Genomic DNA, 18,322 nt, shown 5'->3' with positions numbered 1-18,322 from the left:
TCAGGCTCTTCATAGCATGACATGCAGTAAATTACAAGTGCTTCAAGCAGCTCAGTGAATTACAGTTCATCACTTTGAAAGGTTCCCACTACAAGACTACAGATATCAGATCTGGCAGTTAGGATCCAATTAACACTTTGGTCAGAATAATCAGATTGTGCGTGTAAGACTTGTATAATTCGTTTATTGCTTCCATGTATCTTCCGTCTGTAGGTAAATTTGTTGCTGTTATTTCAAAGCTTGGAATCAGTATTTCACTTGCCTTTAGGTTATATTTCAAGTTCTTTTGCAGTGCAGTGATGAACTCTCACCATTCCAGCAATTTAGATCACTTGTCCTGTAGATATTACTGCTTGAGAAATCGTTGTTTCTGGTGGTTTTGTTTTGTATTCTTACCATGTCATTATATGTCCAGAAAAAAATTGCTAGCAATTTTTACTAAGCACATTTTATTTAGTGCAACAGAGACAGTTTTCTCCAGTGTGATCATTGTGAATCTCACAGAACACCCAGATACACTGTAAATGACATATGCATTGACATTTACATGTGTACTGTCATGCAAAACCATTTCCTGCTACAATGAATATAATACTATAACTGAATGAAAAAACATTCTGATTTTGTGATATCATTTTTCAAGCCATGGTCAGTGTACATAAAGGTTCTTCAGGATAAACCTCATCAGAGAAGAGTAATGGATTTCAAATTCTGTGTTCTTACCTAGCGCTTTACAGCAAATTGCACTTTCAAGTCTCAGAGGCGGTGAAATTCCTTGGAAAGAACTTAAATTGTGCAAGGTATCCCACCTTTTCCAGGGGAAAGCAGTAGTGAACAGTTATGTAAATGCTGGAAGTTTGAAACGCAGAAACCAGTAAACTGGATGAGCAAAAAGATTAAAGAATACTAATACCCCCACTAAGTTGTATTTCCTATGTCAAAACATGCTAGTTGCGCTCAAGACTCTCCTTTTCTCTTCCAACAACCCTGCCCTTACAAAGTACATAAAAGGTTATATGAGATTCACGTATACAGCAATGTATATACTTAGGCTCTTCACTGACATATGCACTTCAAATTCTACAGGAACAAGAATTAAACCAGAAATTTAAACTTATTTCCCAGTTTGAAAGTGTTTTGAGAACAAACATGCAAAGCCTTATGGATTTGAAATGTGAGTAAAATGGCATATAAAGGTCTAGCGCAGGACTACACATTTGCCCCAGGTCAATGACACAGGAATTACTGCTGGTTGAAACTATTTTATGGCCAATAACCTTCCAAGTTTCAGTTCAGCTTCTAATGAGCTACAGTCCTTGTGAAAAATTACAGTTATATTGTACTACGAGACCTACAGAAACCTCGAGGACTGTACAGTTTACAAACTAGCTTTTCAGAAGTATTGTACTATTTGCTTATCACAAGACCAGATCCATCTGCACTTTTTCCCTCTTACAAAACAGTGTCACCAAGTACGCATACTGCCTGCAGCCATGCAAATCATAGCTTGCAACTTTAACAGTTTAACTTAGGAGGAGTGTCTTTATACTATTTATACAGTTAAGAGAGAAAGACAGAAGCTCCTTTAGATGGCAATTCAGACAGAATAAATTGAGCTCTGTTCTAAATTTTGAATTGTTCTGTGTGAGAGCTTCCTCTCCATGAATCGCACGAGGAACCTCCTCATGTAGGCATGTAACAACATTTGGTGATGAGAATACTTAATTTCCTTTCTGCTGCGAAACAAAACATCAGCGCATAACTGAAACGCACAGAAATGAAGAGGCAGAGAGCTACCCATGTAGCCATTCACAGCCACCATTATTATTACTAAAGTGGAAGTATATGAGCTACCCTGTAAGTTTTCCAACTAGAACTGGATTACCTACAGACATTTCTCAGTATATATGTAAAGAGACATTAATTTAAATCTTTTATTAATCTGACATAACTGTTCGAGAACATCAGTATTTTGTCAACTGTGCTAAATGATGGGATTATTTTACTGTTGCTGTGTTTCAATTCTCAATACACAGAAGAGAGCCTTAGAAAATTTCAGCAGTCAGCTGACCTTGGCCGACTTAGTTTTATATTGGTTCAAAAAAAACACCCAAACTCAACAATAGCACATTGTATTTTAAAGTGATTTAATTTGATACTCCACATTTCCAACAGAATGCATCCAAAGCAGCTGAAATACTCCTTCCCCACATGCCCAAATCAAGCCCCATCCCAAGACACTCAGTTACCACCACCCTTAACATTTTCTGCATTTGCATTATTTTCATTATCCTGTAAAATGTGCAACAGGCTGAAAGCTCTCATCTGTATTCGTAGGTCTTCAAGGATTGGATAATTGTACTGATCCCCTCTAAGAGTTTCTATTTTAAGGGGAAGTAAAGCCTAGCCAAGAGAAATATCTTTCCTAGCTCAGCAGAACCACTCTTCTGTTGCCTTTTTCGAGCTTAAAGCAGAAGAGTGTGAAATGATTCTTCTTGTAGATTCAAAATGGAGGCAACTCCAGTTTCCCAAAGAAAAGTTTTCAAATAATAAATACAAGAAGCAACTAAATCAGAAAGTAATTCAGCCCAACTAAGTCTTGAATATTTGAAATCTTGGAATGTGCTCCTCTTTTCAATATTTAGCCAAGGAAAAAAACTGAAGCATTTTACTTGGTGCCAAAAATGGAGACGGAATCAGGGTTTATTTATGGAGAATGTGGTTATTTGAACATGCATGGTATTTATGTAGCATGATTTTTCAAAGCCTGACAACTCCAAGCCAGAGTCCCATTTAAGCATATATGTATAAGCACCAGACACTAAAATCTGTGTTGGCTGATGTTTTGTTGTTCACTGTGCCACTCTGGTGTCGTAGTCTCCCGCGCTCCTCAGAAAAAGGACAGACATGGCAACCTTTCTGACCTCTACTTTGCTGGATGAACAGAAGTTCAATATTGACAATCTGATTACATGCATATAGTGTGATACATTCTGGGCAAATTCTTCTCTTGTTTACATGCATGTAAACATAGTGCAGTAAAGGCCACTGAAGTCAACAGTACAATCCCAGTGGAAACTGATATAAATAAAGAGTCAGGCTCAATGTTACTGTTGCAGCTGCCCTTTTTATAAGTGTTAGATATATTACAGGGCTGCACGGTACAGAATGCAGCTTCCCCTGGAGGAAGCAGAGACCTTACCATTTCCCTGGGCTTAAAGTTATGTGTCCTGGGTTTAAACCATAACATGGAAAAGACATAGTGCAATTTTTGCTTGTATGATGCTTAGGAAAACGATCATTGACAGTAACAGGAGCCAGGGCTTTCATCAGCTGCTGTTCAGGCCCATGTGAAATCTGGCCACAATGTAACATAATGCCTAAAATTTACATGTTAGCATGTTTATATGTTCTGGAGCTAATCATGGGATCAATTTCATATTAAGAAAATATTTACTAAAAATGAGTATTAAAAAATGCATTTTTCCTAGTCTTGAGATTCACTCTATTTTTGTTGTTGCTGCTGTTCCTTAATCAACAACATGCAGATGTCAGCAAAAGCAAAATAAAGATAACTTTGTATGGTCCAAATGGCAGACCACAATTTTTTATCTTCAGCTCACATAAACATACTCTAGGCATAAACTGTGGCCAGCACGAAGGTTACAGAGCTACTCTTCATTGTAACCCTTGCACGTAAGACATGAGAACCCCAGTAAAGGACAGTTACAGATAGAAAGGTAAAGAGACTCAGATAACCATGATTTGGGTATCACTGACACCTTGCCCAGGACCTGCATAACATAACAAAGATTTCCATTCCAAATTCCACTTCCTCTCCTTTGAAGCTTGGCAGCCATAGCAAAGGCACACACTACAGTTGCAGAGGTGAGTACTGAAGCATATCAGTATCATATCTTAGGGTTATTATTGAGATAGAGATAAAACAAGCACTTTTTGATCTCATCCAAAGTAGCCTTTAATAGGGAAGTTCTCTCTTTACCCTGCCAACACTGACAACTACTCTATTGCTTTACGTACATTCATCAGGAATCCATGTGTATGAACTGGTGATAGTTGCTCCTATCTCTGGATAGAATGGATGGATCCCAGTCAAATTTAACAAGATTACCATTTGGCCACAGAGCAGCTGACATGAACACTTCTTAGGCTTTCAAGGAGAAGTGTTGGGATTAGTCCAATCCACCAACTATCCTCTCTGATGGTTGAATCAAATCCCTTATCTATCCACTTCTAGGATTTTTGATCTGTTTGTGATAAAAGGAGGTCATGAAATGCAGGTCTGCAGCCCATCTGCATGCTTTTTGGAACCTGAAGAAGGTGAAGCAAGCTGCTTTCTAGCTCTTCAGTACAAAAAAATGAATCTTGTGTACTGTGAGACAGTGAGTTTGCAAAAGCTGGCTGTGAAGAGAATAAGGAGGCAATGCAGTCACTGACTCATTTCTGACTATTAACATCAGTGTCCCCATCCAGCTTTGGCAACAGCCACGGATTAAAACAATTCAAGAAAGCAGTGACCAGTACCGCCAAGGGAGGCCAGAACTACAGCAATGAAACACTTGCCAGGCCAGGCAACGTCTCTGTACCTGTTCACATAAATCTGAACTTTCTATACCAATTTTGAAAGAGCTTTTCATCAGTTACATTTTTTTTAAAAACAGTGTTGTGGACTTGAGAATAACTTACCAGCACTTTGACTGTATGTGTGTTTGGGGTGTATAATGGAAAAGTGGGGTTTCTTGGACATGAGGAAAACACATTAATAGATCTTAAGAGTTACTACATGGACTTCATACTTCTTTTGTAAGGAACAGTCCTACTTAAAAAGCCTGTACAGGATTTTTTAAAAGGAAAATAAATAACCCAAGGTACAACGTTTAGTGTAGGGTTTACAAAAACACTTGCTTGGCATAGGGTTTGCAATTGTACATGCACCTAACTCTTGCTTTGTTTGTGATGTGTCATATGAATGAGAGGATTTCAAATTTTCCTGTTCTATATAAAATAGACACATGCTCATACACAGTAGACATTTCCATGTGCATGATTCTGTTTTGCTACCTGACTTGCTGTTTGTTCATATAAACACCCAACTGTATTACAAATGCAGTGTTTGAGGATTTTAGCCAGATCTGTTCCACTGTACACACTGAGTTTTCTACTGCCATTCTTACACTATATAGCGTCACATGATAGTTTTACAAGAGGTGATACTCTTATTAGCTTGAGTACTTTTTAGTCTTTTCAGAAATAAATAATATAGAAAGTGAGTAACAGAACAATAACTCAATCATTTGGTTAACTTTAATAAGGAAATGTTGTGTCATCTAATAGAGAAAAATATTTATGGAGATCAGAATAACTGAAGAAGTATAATGAGTTCCAATGGGAAATGTAAACTATAACATGGGAGGAATCTGTCACAGCACAAGCTCCCTCTTTGTCCCATACCAGCTCTCACCTCAGATGAATATATATAACAGTATCGCATCATGACGCAATCTATGATGTGATACTATCTCCCCGAGCCTGACAAAGACCCAATTAGAATATTAATAGTTACATAGTATCTTACCATAAACCAGTGACTCTTAGGCCAAGTTTGTACCACATCACTTTAAGCCCCTTATTGATTTGTCTACTTGCCCTGGGTACTTCCTATAGGCAACAGAAGACAATGTGCAAACCCAAGGACTAATCCAGTTCGTGTAAAACCAGAACTGTCTATGTGTGTCTCTCTTTTCTACTACAGACACAGGTTAGACAGACTGTTTCTAATGAGGAATATAAAGTCAAATGGCTTAGACTAGGCAAGAGGAATCGACTTGCACAGTTCATTTGAAAGGCCACAGTGTTCCTGGATGACAGTGGCAGAAAAAATGTCCTGCGTACCCACATGTTGCTCTCAAACAACAGAACATTCACACCAGTAATTCCACTAACACACAGATATCCTGAAAGGAATACAGAAATCTTGCAAACGATCAGGGGTAAATATAGTTCCACATCTCAGGAACAGATCTGAATACTATCCATGGCTTCAGCAGCAGGTATCCTTTAAATTTGTTCTAGCTTGGTGACTCCCACCAGGCTTGTTGCCAGTCCCTGTTCCTGCTCTTATGGTACAGATCAAAGCAGTGGTTTCTTCAATACAGTGTTCCTTTCCCCAAACACACTCCCATCAGCAGTCTTGGGAGACTGCCAACACACCGTATATATTTAAGTACCTTACATTTACTGAAATGTCACCTCCTTCATTAGACACAGGTGAGTGTCTCTGTCCTTTCAGTCTTTCTATGTCACCTGCCAATAACTTTTTTTGTTCAAGACTATAGAAATACTCAATTCTGTTTTCACAGTCCCTGGTTTTAGTCTAAATTAATGCCCAGGCTCACTATGAAAGTACAAAGTGTTACCTAGAGATGATGCAAATTTACAGTTTTCTTTAGAAAGCACAGAGTGCACTCTTCAGCCACTTAGGCATGCACTGCAATGGACAACACAGCTGAAAGCTTCTCAGCTCATCATGTTGCTATTACTCAATGTAAGGCAGCAGTTTTTCCAAAACTACAAATACTGCAGGCAATAAGCCTGAGCTTGTTTATATTGATAATTATGGAAAAACCACCTGTCTCTAAGGGGAGCCAAATTTAGTACTGGTAGAGAGTATAATATTCATGAATTAAGTTAAATGAAACACACAACTTTGTATAGGCGCATGTAATGAAATAACTGAAGGAGCAATAAAGATGGATCTTCAGTGATACACCTGTTTAGAAACAAGTTCCAAGAACAGACTTTTCTTACCACAAAAAAATGGAACTAAAAAGACCCAATTTCTGTAAGAGGTTTACTAAAATAGAGCTAGGAAACATACATAATTTAAAAAAGTTTAGAACTTCCAACATAAAAAGTATTAAAATTACTTTCTTTTATCATTTTAATAACAATGTCTGATTTGTCAAAACAGTAAAAACTCTATAAATATCTGTTAAGGGATTATTCCAATAGCATGAAAAACTCTAGTGAAGAAATGACACAGAATATAGAACTGTCATCATGCATTTGCATATAAAAGGCTGTTTAAAACTGACAGACACATAAACAGAAAATACATGCTATAAAATTAGTCATTTTTAAGCATGGGTCTTTAAATAAAGCTGGCAGAGCACCTTCATTTTAGCTAACTCATTCTCAAGAGGAATAAAAAAAAAAAGGTGTAGCACCTACCAACTTATTTTCTTCAGTCTTGTACACAGATAATAGTTTATTACAGTTTGAACATATCTTCATTAAAGTATCCTAAAATATTGGTGATATTTCCTGAATAATGTATTTTTGCTAAATATCACTACACAGTTATAAAATAAAAGTATCATTTACCTTTTGACAGGGCGATCAGAAATGTGATTTACTAGATACTGGAGGCTGCTTGTCAGAAAAAAACAGATGTATATAGCACTCCCATGGCTACCAAAGGGAATGTATATGTTTTAAGTTCTTTAAGTTTGTAGGGAAATTAAGAGCTTTCAATAGGCCTACCAAGAGACAATAACCATTTTGGACTCGTAATTCCTTTCAGTCAGAAACAGAAGCAGCACGCTTCAAGCCAAGCACCATATGAAACAACACCCATAGAAATTGCTAAAATTAAGCAATTATGATAAGCAGATAAGAAAAAAAGAAAATATTTTGACAGTTCTTAAACTAAAAATGTTGATTCCTTGTAAAAGACACAGAAGTGGGGCTTAAGGCATTTTACTTAAAGGTTGCAATGGCCAGGGTCATGTCATATAAGCAAAGAATCATAGAATGGTTTGGGTTGGAAAGGATCTTAAGATCAGTTAGTTTCAACTCCCCTGCCATGGGCAGGGGCACTTGACTCTAGGCTGTGTCGCCCAGGGCTCTGTCCAACCTGGCCTTGAACACTGCCGGAGATGGAGCATTTACCACTTCTTTGGCAACCTGTTCCAGTGCCTCACTACCCTCACAGTGAAGAACTTCTTCCCAATACCTAACCAGAACGTCTCCCTTTTAAGTTTGAACTCATTACCCCTTGTCCTATCACTACTCCTATCACGAGTCCCTGATGAAGAGTCTCTCTCCAACATCCTTGTAGGCCCCCTTCAGATAGTGGATGCCTCCCAACCAACAGTGAATGAGACTTGGACAGGGCCTCAAAGCACTGTGGCAACCTGCATTCAAGAGTCACACTTGTCAGAGGTGCTGGTTAAACATGCAGACTCCAGGAACTTGGCCTTTTCTCTCAACACTGAGCTACTGAGTGCCAATGGCTCCTCAGCTGCTGGAGCAGCCCGATTGCTGGCTCTTCTCCCTGCTCGCAGGCTCACAGGTGAGGAATCCGACTCCCTTGCTCCCTACAGTTTAGAGAGCAACTTGAGATGGAGAAGGGGATGGAAACATCTTCTCTGTTAGTTTTTAAAGTAACAAGCGCTTAAGTCCCTATTTTTAAAAATATGTTGCTCAAAATTTCTTTTCATAAACGTGTCCAGTGTCTAGCATTTAATAAAGCAATATTTTCCAAAGCTCTCCAAGCACTGAAAATTATAGATTCAGAAGAATTTGGATTGTCTCTCTCAACACAATATCAATAGTCACAAAGCTCTGATCCTACGGAAATTCAGTATTACTTTACATCATAGTGTAAATCTGAAAGCACACAACCTTCTGCAAGTTTTGAGCCACAGACTTCTGTTAAAAAGTATTTTCTGTACAAACTTCTAATTGCCTCTCCTTTTATATAGTTTTAGAAAATACCCAGAGAGTATCTTAATAGAATTCAGGGTACCTACCCTACCTAAGGGTAGGAGATGTAGCTTTGTCATACTATTTGGATTACTCATTAAAAAAAAAAAACCTCACAAACCAATGTTCACTAAATACACACAGAGGCATAACTGCTGTAGCCACCGATTAGCAATCCAATTTGAACTCATTTCATTAAAAGAAATAACCTAGATTAAAGTATTTCTTCTTAAAAAATCATTACGCAAATCACTGAACAGAAAGAAGCCACCCTTGGCAAGTGAGCTACCCCATCCCTTGCTTCAAAAGATGAATAAAACATTTTGTTTCTGATAGATGTTTGTCCAAAATGTATTTACAGACTTCAAACAAGGTGTCCTACAACACTAGGTGTTCCATAATACTACCAGCAGCCTATTCCAGCACTCTCCTATTTTGCCTATTTTCTAAAAGTTATCGGACATTTAACGCAAACCTCCTTTTCATCAATTAAAGCCAGTTATTATTTGTAGACAAGTACTTCCAAGAACAAAAATCTGAAAATATTTTGCAAAGATACAATCGATGAAAAAAATAATGCCATTTACTGTCACAATCAGTATTTTGTAATGGAATGGTAGAAACATATACTTTTCACTACTGTGTTGAATTCTTGCTACATTTAATTAAAACTTGGGGGATGAATTAGATGATCCCCAGAGGTCCCTTCCAACCCTAATAGTTCTGTGTGATTCTGTGAAAACTTCATTGCCTCTGTGAAAACATTTTTATGCCTCACTGTACCCCAAAAACATAAGAAAATGCACCCTTGTACCTAAATACCTGACCCAGCTCTGGAATCAGTACTGATCCGAACGCAACATCAGCTTTGCCCCCAGGTTTGACAGCAGCAACACACGTCCCTAGAACTGACCTAGGGAATGGAGGTTGTTGTGAGACCTGGGGTTATCAAAGTCCAGAAGTATTAATTAAATACTATATGACCTAGAATATTATCCTTTTGACTGAAGGCTGTATTATAGCTCATGTATATGCAGTGGTTACAGCACTCCTAAGCAAAAGATCAGGTACCACCTGTTTTACTAGAGCTTTTGCAGCTCTTCAAATCTGTAAGAAGACCCTGGGACTTACCTTTAAATTAAGATTAATAACTGAAAAACTATTTTTCACCTGGAAGTGTAGGAAAGTTCGAAACTACAGGGTTTGATAAACCAAGACTAAAAATACAGCTAAGGTTTGCAGATGCTACGGCAATGTTTCCTTCTTGCCTAAAGATGTAGAAAACAGATCCAGTTCTGAAATATTAAAAAATCCCCAATAATCAGCAGCATGGAAAGGAACTTCTCTGATTCACAAGCAATTCTGAAGAGTTAAAAATATTGTGCTTTCCTTTAATTTTTTTTTTTTACAGTATGTATTTATAAAAATATTAGTGAGGGAAATTTCAAAGTGAAAGTCATGCTTTTAGATGAACCTGACATTATGCACCTCTGACAAACTGGTATTAAGAATGTTGTTTTGAAAATGTAGGAATGTTTCAGCTTCCTAAAAATCTTTTTTGATACAAAGTTAATGTAGCAAATTTCAGAGCACTTTAGTATTGAAAAGTAATAATTAAAAATGTTGTAAATTGAATGCTTAATGAAGCTCTAATGAAATATTCAATGCTGGATCAATTGTATTGCTACTGCTAAAACATTTCACAGTTTTCAGAACATTTTTGATTCTTTCCAGTGGGATAGTTCTGATTCCCTACTGTGGCAAACCCTACAGAGGCTAAAAATATCATTTTACCAAACTGGTAAATAAAACTCTGCTTAATTCACTTGAAGAGTTTTTTAAATTATCGGCACTCAGACTCAAGTTACAGTCATAAAAAGGACTAGGAAAAAGATTTCAGGAGAAGAAAAGGAGAATGGTCAACTCAAAAAGAGCAGTTAAGGATTACTACTAAGTTGTTACTGATGGATATCTTTATTTTCCCTATAAAGAATATAACCACCACACAAATATCAAACAGTGGTAACAAACACAAGGAAATTAGATTTACACATGGAAGAAGAACACAGATGGGACAAGGGTAATAGAAAAGAGGACATACTGTTGGCATCTTCTTGTTTATAGAGCTGCTGGAGGGGTTTAAACTGTCAATTTACCTTTTCTTGGGGAAGGAGCAAAGCTTTAGAGGCTGCCTAAAAAGATATGCATCTCTGTCTCTGTGTTCCTAGTCAGCAGTGATGACCCCACCATTATTATGAACAGCAGACTCATTAAGGTGGCTACAGACACATTCTTCCAAGTTTTGCTAGATGTAAGATATCCTGAAAAAAACTTCTTCAATTAATGAATTTTGAACAAAACCAAAGTGCATCTTCTAATTTAAGATGCAAAGGGACTGATAAATCAACCTTTTTAATCTTTTCATTATTTCATAGGTGATGGCACGATGTGGGGGGTTTGGAAATTAATCCACTGAGACCTCTGGGTGCACAGATCTTCAAAAAAACATTTTACAACCCTCAACTCACTCCAACCATCTATGCTTCATTGGGAATAGAATGTTTAAAGGAAGGAGTCTTTGGGCTGAATAAAATTTACATTAGCAGCAATGTGGGGATGGACTTTAGTTCTTTAGTAAGTGTCTAACATTTCTTTGCCTTTTACACATTGAGGATGTGAAGACAATTATGAAGAACCATAAGAATAACATGACTAGACATTTATGACTGCAACACCACCAGTACCTTTGCTACTGCAATATCTCTATAAAATCCTTGGAGGTAGTTTATACTTTTTACTATGGCGCACAAATGCCTTTTGCACTAGGCTAGACTTTTTGAAACACAACAGCGTAACATTAAAAAGAAACTGAAATTGCTTGTATCACATATAAAGTATGTAATTATATCTCTTTGGCCAAATGGATTAGCAGCCTGGTTCTGTGAGCATCTGGCTTTTGAATATCTTGAACCATTTTATAGCAAGCTTTTCTCACTGTACAACCTCTGAGCATGCTCTACCACACTTTTTATAACACTTTCACTAATTCCTTTCTACTGTATTTTAAAATCCTTATGTAACATACTGAAGTGTTAAATAATGATATATATAAGCCCCAACATTGCACTTTGACATATGTATTAATATATGCATATTTTCCATATTATTTACATACACACCAAATATTAAACATGCTACATGTTCTAGTAAAAAAAACCTCGAAGTTTGACATATTTATGTATAAACACACCGTCTTAATCTTTGTCTGTCTCCTCTGTTCAAAGGTAACTACAAGAGCTACATAAATAAAAATAACAGGAAATAAACCACACTTTATCCATTATCAAGGGAATATTGTTGTAACAAGATGTATAGAATCACATTATCATTCTATTAATTCAATAATCTTGACGTTGCTACAGGATTGAGACAGTTATCAAAGCAGGTGATCATTCTTGTATGTAAGGATCACATCACATAATAGGGCAGAGATGTCATGTAAACTACAGTGTCAAAAGATAACAAATACAGGACTGAGCTTGTCATGGCAATGAATTTCTGTTGGCATACAAGGCTCCAACATAATCACTGGTATATGATAAGCATATACATACATCTGGTTTTCAAGCTGCTATCATTATAGTGCTGATCTCATGAAATTCCTCATAAACTGTTTTTTTTTTTATTTTATACTCACACACACTCAAAATCTATACATACTTCCCACTGACAGTGGTTTCAAAGGTCTTTCATTAACTCAACCTTGCAACAACAGAGTACGAACACCTTCTCTTTTTTGGAAATCAAATGAATATTTATGGAAATTATAAAATTACTTTAGCCTTGAGGATACTAGTCCTCAGGGTTTACATGGGTTTTCAACTAAACCTGTTACTTCAGAGAAAGTTTAGGGTTATCATTCTTCATGATTCAGTACATTCCTGCTTAGTAACTGGTAGCCAACCTAACATTTCTTACACCTTTCTTTCACTCATACAGTTTTAGTTCAAAATAATAGACTCTGGGCATGCAATTTCTTTTACTACTTTATTTCTGTGTGTAGCTAATAACAATGCCCACCTCCCACCTACGTGGCATACCAAAGTTCGAGACACACAGGACTCAATACCAAACTGGTTTCAACACACGTTCTTCTACTCTCACAGATTCCAGATGCTGTATATGATTTGGTCTCATATCCATTGTGGAAATATTAGTATAACCATATAGTTACAAGAAGATCTGAAGAATTCTAATGATTTTTTAAACTGACTATAGGTCTCCAGGTAAAATACCAAGACTACGACTTATGTTTGAACGACATGTTTGTAAGAAAGACGGATTGAGGCAGTTTCACTTCTGCTACGTTTAGCCTTAACTGCTGCTTATGTGCTGCCTTTCATTTCATATAGCTCATGAGAGATACATCCAATGAAACCACATGTGGAGAACAGGCTGCATTTGAACATCCATGTGTTTAGCTGGCTGAGGTCATTAAAAAAGGTACTAATGTAGTTACAGGGCTACAGTGCAACTATGGCCTGCACATATAAACAAGAACTTGGAATTTTAGGTATGTCTGCATGTTACATATGTATTTATGTATATGAACAGATAGAAGATGGAGGAGTGGCAAGGTGATTTAACAGACTGAGGATGCTGCATTACTCACAAACGGTGAATTCAGACAAAGGCCAATTCAGGACTAAATACTGAACAAGGTCTAAGTCTAGTTATCTTTTGTACGTTACTGCTAAATGCCAGCCTTCTAAGGCTATCAGCATACAGAATAGGATTTTCTGGATGAATAACCCTATTTCTATTTTCTTCTGTTTGTATTAGGATCATAGAATAGCCACCTTTAAAATAATAAGACAACTGGTGAAAAAATATTGACTTTAATAGCATCTGCTGCATTTGGTATTCCTCAGAAACCAATAGTAAGAAGACACCCTTCATTCCTTGTCTCCTACTTCTGGAAGTTGTTACACAGGCAGCACATGTGAAGTCTACACCTTCCCAGACCCGGATTTCTACAACAGTTAGTGAATGCAGAGAAGTTTGGGAATGGAGTACTGTTATCTGACCTGAAGCAGAAGTGAAATGGTAAAGCTGATTGAGGAAGGCAAACTTTTTCTCAGAAAAAGTATTTTCTGAATTCTCCTGGATTTCATCCTCAGTGCTAGCTAAAACAATATTATACGTCCAAAGTCTTTTTGTACTGTTTCTCTCTTTGCGGATTAATCACAGCTTATAACGAAAACTACCATCAGGCTAGCTGCAGGTAAAATAAAGGTTGCATGGCCATCGTACTGCTATTTCAAAAGCACAGGATATGTCTGATACCGTGACATTTAAAAAGGCAAGAAGTCCCACTTAGTTGCTTTACTGCTACTTTGTGTCAATCATGCTACTTAGCACACAGCAGAAGTGTTGTCAGGAATACCGTTCACATCCTGAGTGAAAAACAAAACTCAAAAAGTGAATGTGAGGGAAAGAAACTGTAGAAATGAGGAAAAAATTCACTTACATTTATCCAAGATGGCTGTCGCTATTACTGTTGAAAGTCTGCTATGGGCTGAGGTCACAAGACCCTGTAAGCTAAAATAGAGAAGCTTCAGCTGAGGGTAACTGAAGCTGCAGCACATTAAAATACATTTTAAGATTATAGGTATTGACTGAAGTCTTCATTTCTTGATCTATTTTTCCCAAGGCTGTGGGACCTCTACTTTTTGGTCATTTTTCAAGCGCGGATGGAAGAGATCTTCAGTATTATCCTCTATCTCATTGTAAGTGTGTATGTACGTTATATACAGTACATGATATGATAGTATGATGTTTTCATTGGCATGAGTTTGGAGTTGCCACATTTTTCACAAATGGTGAAACCATATGGGATTTATGCAGATTCTCCCAAAGAAAACCAGAATAAAACCTTTATACAACATCACATCATCATGTATGTAGGAATTGTGAATTATATAAAAGAAAAACTAGCTTTAAAATCTTCAAAAATGTATTAAAAAGCATCACAAAGCTTTTTTTTTCCCTTTCTATAAAGGTAATTCTTTAATTATGTACCTCTGAGCAAGTCTGAAACCTTTTACATCTTAGAAGTATCAAAATGACTTTAAAATTATGTTTGTATGCACATGAATACTGTAGTTTGAAAATCTATTGCATCTTAACCTCCCAGGGCTTAAAACAAATGTGTGATCTACTAGGTAGCTACAATCTCCTCTTAACATGGGATACAACGACCCTACTGTTGGCTTCAGTAAGTGGCAAGATACTAAATCTGTCACTAATTTTGGATCAAACATTCTCTCTTCTGGCCCATGAGTCACTGTGCTTTTGGGAAAAAAATCTGACATGGAAAAATAAAAAAAAAAAAGGAGACAACAGAAAATAATACCTTGGGAAATCACTGTTAGTGTTAACAGCAGAGATTTGGAATGACAGAAGCAAAGAGACTAGTAACGTTCGGTTGAGAAAAGTGCGTGATGAACAACCCTGCAGCTTATTACCTGTACTAGGATTGCATATGATACCCACCTATGTACGTATACACTTGTGTATGTGCATGTCTAAACAGACATATGCAATGTGCAAAAACAAATTTCTAGAATGTGCCTTACAGGCCTTTTTGTATCTGAAATAAAGAAAAACAACTCCAACACAAGGAATGCAATAAATCCGAACTACAGAAATCCTAAAGCTGGCCAAGTAACAACAAATGCACATATATCATATATATTTGATATATGTGAAAGAATGACAAGTTGCAAGAAATACAGTGAAAGGTGGAATCTCTGTGCTTTATGAGCAAACTCAAAAAATCCCCAACAAACCCCATCACACAATGTCTCCTGCATTTCTTGTGCAACCACAATGTGACTTACAACACATGAGAATATAACAGATGAGAACTAAGAAACTAGCAGGATACTGCATTATTTTGATGCATTCAAAGAAATACTGTGCACCGTTACAACTAAAAAAATCCAGTGAAACTGTTTTACATTAGAAGCATTTTTATAAAATTAGCTCTAGAAGTTACTATACTCCTTTGAAACAAGGCAGTCAAACTCATAATTTAAAAGATAATTACAGAAGACAACGTGATCCTAACAAAAATGACCACTGGGGAGAAAACAGCTTTTCTATTTCCTACAAAAAATGCCTGTTGTATTTTAGATTTATAATTGAAAAAGACAGCAAATGCTGTTCAAATTATGAGAGCATCTTAAAAGAATGGGAAAAGTGACGGTTAAAGTGTTTGTGATAGAAGGCTAAATAATTTACCTTTACAAAACCCACTCTGATATTTAGATGACCAGTTTGAAGCTTCATGAATGCTTGTAAACTGACAGAGAATGAGTATTCCCTAGTCTTAATGCTGTAGGATAGATGCTACATCACTAGAACACCATACCCCAATAGGAACTAGTTGCTTGCCTTCACCTAATGAGAAACACTAACCAAAAAATAGCAAACAGAAATGGACTTAATTATTCCTTCCATGAGCAGCGAGACTTCCATAACAGAATTTAAGCAATCTAAACAGAGTGCATTTGACTACGTAGGATGTAGTCTAATACACTCAGTGCACGTAAAGCCCTGTCAACAATATGCCAGATAATTTAATAATCAATAATTTATATAGAATTTAAAAAAAAAAAAAGGAAAGAAAGAAAAACAGAAGTGGGAATGGGGGATATTGCTCTACCAAATGCAAAATTTTACACTGTAGACACCTATATCTGAGCTAGTCATCTGAGGTTACCCGTATAATCAAAGAAGAAAAAGAAGTATTTCTGTGGCACAATTCATTAAATCTTAATTAGCTGTCTAAATCAGATTGGATGCACTGTCTCTTAAAAGTGTATTGACAAGGTGTTGACAACAATGCCTTGACTAAAGTGCCTTGACTGTGAACGGCGACAAAAGGCTCTTAAGCCTGCACTATAAAGGGGAATGTCAGAGACAAAGGGTAACCATCTATTGTCTGGTGAAATAAAGTCCTCTTGCAAGAGACCAATTATCTAAAGTTGACTTCCCCTTAGTATGCACCTGAAGTAGTTATTTGTATTTATGTTAAACAGATGTAAAACCGGATTACTCTGTATTCTGACTTCAGACATTCAGGCTGCATCAGACAGATGCAATGCCCTAACACGTATTCCAGGGAAACAGCAAAAGTAAAGCTGTCATCTCCTTTAATTTTCATTCAGGTGTGCAAAGGTAGCAAATGAACACTGCTGAAATCCTCCATCATTTCATTCTATGAGTAGATGAATGGAGATCCCTACAATACTCTGTATCTTACCTAAAGCAATCAGCCAACCAACCCTCAAATCCCCTTCTCTCCATTCAATTTTGAAGAAAAACTCTTGTGGAATAAAATGAATGAAAATGTTACAATCTACACATGTGTGCATGCACACAGAGAAACCAGCCAGAGAATCTTAGATACTAACATTCAAATTAAAAAACTATTGAACAAATCAGCATGATGCTTCAGGAAGTCAGACAGTCAATGAGTTGACTTCTGTGGCAAAAGCTAAGCAAAATTTTAAGTTTCAGAATTTTAAAAATTCTATAAAATGAAATTAAATTAATGAAATTAGTTACAATTAAAAATTATAAACGGTAAAAGTATGTTTTTATTGCGTACTAGCTCAGTATAAACTTTTCTGGTATTACATACCCTTCAACTTTACACGGCTCATAAGATTGGATGTGACAGTAACAAAGGCCTCTTTGGAGATACATATGACAAACTCAGGCAGCCAGCAAGGGAACAATCACCATTTTGATAATCAATTTCAGAACTGAATTGAATTTCCCAGAAATGATTTGAATGAAAATTAGCTCACAGCATAATGGGGTTGGTACATTTGGTTTGAATGAATCAGGTGGATAAAAAGAAAATAATGGAAAAAAATAAACCACATTATTTTGTAAATATTTACAGATTAATTCAAATTTATCAACTACAAGAATTAATCAGAAAGCAGATTGACAGCACCTCATGCAACTCTGTGATCACCATAAATCCAGACAATGTATCAGATTTCATCAGAAGAGAGGTCACGTTTTAAATGAAGGTAGAAATCGTTATGCATTATTCATCCATCTGAAAATATTACAAGGTGGGACACCTTTTTTCATAGTTTATTACCACAGCATATTACAAAATGCATTTGTAAAATAAATGTTTAACCGATGAGTCTATGACAAGTTGTTACAAAGCATATTATAAGATGCAAATATTGTTAAAATACGTGTGCATGTTTAATGCATGAATTACAGTCATCAGGCATGGTATAAATCGTCATAAAATTTAACAAATTATAATAAGATATTTATAAATGGCACCTAAACATAAAGTGTGCACAGAGAAGTAAATGGTACTAAAATTAATCCTTGTATGAAGGCTTTTTTCCTGTGCCTTTTACTCAGAACAAACCAAGTTAGGTGATATTTTCATTTAAGTTCTAATAAGAAATGTCGGAGATAAACTCCTCTTGCT

The 18,322-nt window shown here is 36.5% G+C and overlaps 1 protein-coding gene across 9 annotated transcripts in view; it reads right to left on the bottom strand.

Moving 5' to 3' along the window:
* Nucleotides 1-18,322, bottom strand: part of FOXP2 (forkhead box P2) — a 417,586-nt gene that overhangs the window by 71,414 nt on the left and 327,850 nt on the right. For 2 of the 9 annotated variants that reach the window (XM_057412170.1, XM_057412169.1), the window contains exon 3: nt 14,318-14,388. The exons of the other annotated variants lie outside the window; for them this stretch is intronic. The gene's annotated coding sequence lies outside the window, so the exon portion shown is untranslated. The remainder of the gene's footprint in view (nt 1-14,317; nt 14,389-18,322) is intronic. 9 annotated transcript variants of the gene reach the window in all.

Source organism: Pezoporus wallicus, unplaced genomic scaffold (assembly GCF_028554395.1).
Source record: "Pezoporus wallicus isolate ANWC-B61680 ecotype Strahan unplaced genomic scaffold, APGP_CSIRO_Pwel_v1 contig_3858, whole genome shotgun sequence".
In the NCBI taxonomy this organism is placed as follows: Eukaryota; Metazoa; Chordata; class Aves; order Psittaciformes; family Psittacidae; genus Pezoporus; species Pezoporus wallicus.
This window is presented reverse-complemented; position numbering and strand designations above follow the sequence as displayed.